The sequence below is a fragment of the Rhipicephalus sanguineus genome, unplaced genomic scaffold (assembly GCF_013339695.2).
Source record: "Rhipicephalus sanguineus isolate Rsan-2018 unplaced genomic scaffold, BIME_Rsan_1.4 Seq7467, whole genome shotgun sequence".
In the NCBI taxonomy this organism is placed as follows: Eukaryota; Metazoa; Arthropoda; class Arachnida; order Ixodida; family Ixodidae; genus Rhipicephalus; species Rhipicephalus sanguineus.
Window position 1 is genome coordinate 18,791 of NW_023615894.1, and position 3,725 is coordinate 22,515.

The 3,725-nt window shown below is 48.4% G+C and overlaps 1 long non-coding RNA gene across 2 annotated transcripts; it reads right to left on the reverse strand.

Moving 5' to 3' along the window:
- Positions 1–336: 336 nt before the first annotated feature.
- On the reverse strand, positions 337–3,666 carry LOC125756784 (uncharacterized). Of its 2 annotated transcripts, none has more exons than XR_007414740.1 (4): positions 3,503–3,666; positions 979–1,060; positions 774–913; positions 337–386 (listed from the first exon to the last, which is right to left on the reverse strand). It is a non-coding gene; the product is annotated as an uncharacterized LOC125756784 (long non-coding RNA). The 2 variants fall into 2 exon arrangements; XR_007414741.1 differs by lacking the exon at positions 3,503–3,666 and adding an exon at positions 1,153–1,317.
- Between the last annotated feature and the right edge of the window lie 59 nt (positions 3,667–3,725).

Below are 3,725 nucleotides of genomic sequence, written 5' to 3' on the forward strand. Positions count from 1 at the left end.
AGGACAGATGAAACCCAGAGGGCAGCCAAAAAGAGGGTGATTGTCAGTCCTTTACTTTTGTTGCTCGGGTTGTGCGTGCTCCCAAGAAATTTTCTGAAGAAAAAAAAACATCAACCATTCGAAAAGAATTCATATTTCATTGCTTTATACCTCCAAAGCAGAATACATCAGTTTATTGATTTATAGCTTCAGGGACTTGTCTAGCTGATAGAAGACCGCAGGTATTCAAAGCGTTTCCCCTTGTTTTCGCCTGTGGTTGGTACAAATTTACAGGAGCAGGTGGTCAGGTTCTGCAGTCAAACCCTCTCTTGCTGCACGCACCATCATGTTTCATCAGTCAATATGTCGGCTGCTGATTCCGCAATCTCCACGCTGGACAGTCGATCCTAAAAGGAGAGCTAGGACCGTTATTTTACACTATTCCAACGGTTACTGCCACTTTGCACACAACTGCCGATAACATGTAATGTGAGACACATACTCCACCCCCCCCCCCCAAAAAAAAAGGGTGTTACTTGACCACTACATAAGCGTTCCTCAAATCTACTTACCTGTGCAATACGTTTATCGGAAAACAAAAATCTTATTTAAATCGCACGTTAATACCAAATGCAATTGACATCTGTTTAGCACAAAAGTCAGCAATACAATAATGTAAGTGACAGTTTAGTAGCAGAAACACGACAGCAAGTGATTAGAAACAGAAATATTACAATTTACAATTTTCAGTGACCATAATCGGCATTTCACGTAGAGCTTGAATATGCTCGTACCTAATTGTTTTCCTCAAGGGGCATCTTCCACTTGACAGTTCATAACCTCGGCTGCACCGAACGTAAGGCATATCGGCGTCTGGAAGCTTCCAAGCTGCCTGATAGTAGATCATCCCAGCATGCCTTGGGCGGGATGTATGCTGTAAACAGTTCCAACGCAACACATTTATTATGGCGGGAAAAATCATTTGTGTTGTCTACGTACCTTTAAACATTCCGGCTTTGACAGTTAAATCACATGTATACTGATTCATTTTTTCTAACCACAATGACACGTTGCTTGCACCCTAGAACAGAACGAGAACACACAAAAAAAGTTATCTCAGTGCCGGAGAACAAATTTTTATCGCCAAGGAACTAAGGACATCGAAAGACATACCAACCACACTGACCATGTCTCCCTTTGAACTCCTACGTTGCACGATTGCTGGCATTCGTGCTATCTGAAAATCGTTAAGCCACAGCGTATCGCTTATCGCGTAACATATTCTCAGCTGCCCCGTTTCGATAGCGACGCATTTAGACGTAATCGAGCGACGCAGAGCAAATACTGCCGGCAACAATGCGTAAAAGCATGACAACTTATTTTTCTGACCGACCCAACTCTTACAGCAGCGTAAGCATGAGCATGAATTATCTGAATTTTGAATCCCGTACATTGTGATCTGTATGAGTGCAACTATGGAATGAAGATGACTTCAGCATATATTTGTGGTAAGGTTTCAAGTTAGGTCAACACGCAGAAGTTTGAAGTCTGACGGAAGTCCGTCTGGTTGGGTTGATACGTGGTGACGCTGAAAACCCGAGGCACTGAGCGAACTAAAGCAAAAAGCACACGCACACATACACACACACACACGCACGTGCGCACGCACACACATACACACAAGCGCACACACGCACGCGCGCACACACGCGAGCACACGAGCACACACGCACGCGCGCACACACACATACACACACGCACGCGCGAGCGCACACACACACGCGCGCGCGAACACACACACACGCGAGCAAACACACGCGCACGAGCACACACACGCGCGCGCGCACACACACACACACAAGCACGAATGCGCGAGCAAACACACACACACACACACACACACACGCGCGCGCGCGCGCGCGCACGAGCAGACACGTGAGCAAACACGCGCACGAGCACACACGCGCGCGCGCACACATACACGCACGCGCGAGCACACACACACGCGCGCACGAGCACACACGCGAGCAAACACACACGCGCACACACACACGCGAGCACACACACACGCGCGCACGAGCACACACGTGAGCAAACACGCGCACGAGCACACACGCGCGCGCGCACACATACACGCACGCGCACGCACACACACGCGCGCGCACGCGCACACACGCGAGCAAACACACACGCGCACACGCACACGCGCGCTCGCGCGAGCACACCAACACGCACGCACGCGCGAGCACATACACACACGCGAGCACACACACACACGCGCGCACGAACACACACGCGAGCGAACACACGCGCGCACACGCGCACGAGCACACACACAAACGTACGCACGCACACACACGGAGTGGCCGGTATCAAGAGCGACTCGAGATAAAGACGTCGTGACAGTCATTTTTCTCTAGCGCGAGCACGTGCCTTCCCCCAGTCGATTGCGTGTCCCCTGAAACGTGCTCAGCCAAAGCACCGGATTTAATCATTATTTTTTCACGTCATAAACGTCCTTTTGTGTGTGTGTATTAAATGTTTACTTCGGTCGGCGCAGTGCCTCGGGTTCGCTACATTCAGCTACACACGGAAGGATGCTGTGATTTCCTTTAAGACACTTAAAACTATACTTAAAACGCACTCTTAACGCCATTTCATTGTCTTCGGGTACTTAAAGCTTTATTCATTTCGGTAGCGCAAAACAATTAAAGACAAGAGAGGACACGTAGACAGGACGGGCGCTAGACATCAACTGACTTTACTGCAAGGAAACACACAAAAACCCGTTGCACAGGCGCGACGCGCTACATCACCCTACGAGGCCTTTTTTTTTTTCTTTTAATGTGTCTAATTTTCTTTGCGCTACCGAAATGAACACCAGTGATCACAACCAACTAGCCCGCATTACCGCCTTAAACCCTCACGCGTCCACCTAAAACTACCGCAGCAGAGTTTGAAGCATGGCGAAAAGTTGAATTAGCCGACACGTTGCGCATAGACGCCACGAAATATCATGTACCGGTGACAAGGACATGACAAACAGCCCAGACTGCCATTGACAGGAGCGAGTTACTGCGCACGCAGAGCTCGTCTGGGCAAAGCTGATCTGGGGCACTTTGTTTATGCCGCCTACAGTATTTCACACCGTGATTGCAGCCTTCATCGAGCGTGTTGAAGGTATCAAGACGGCGACAGCAAGAAGGGTTAAACTTCTGTCCTTCATCTCTTCTCACATAAACGTGTATGATAACGAATGATCTTAGTCGGATGTTTGATAATAATATACGCCCAAACACTCATCTTGTAATGTCAAACGCAGAGCAAATACTGCCAATAACAATGCATTAAATAAAAGTATGACACGATTTATTTAAAACATAAAAGTATGACACGATTACATAAAAGTATGACACGACCCATCTCGTACAGTAGCGTAAGCATGAGCATGACTTCAGGCAAACACGCGACATAACTACATATACACAAGCAAATAACGTACTTAAGAGAGAATATTGCTTACCTGCAAATCACATTTACTGCGGTCTTCGGGCAACGTAACAACGGATGCAACCCGCTCGACAATTGCGAGTCTCAGGCAAGCGAAGAATCAGCAATGCAGCTCGTCGCAACGGCCGCGCAGCCCACTGAACGTGCCCGTTGCAATGCATCGTGGCTGATTTGCGGCGGATCGCGCACGTTAAAGGGGCCCTGCAACACCTTTTTAGTATATTGGAATAGTCTCA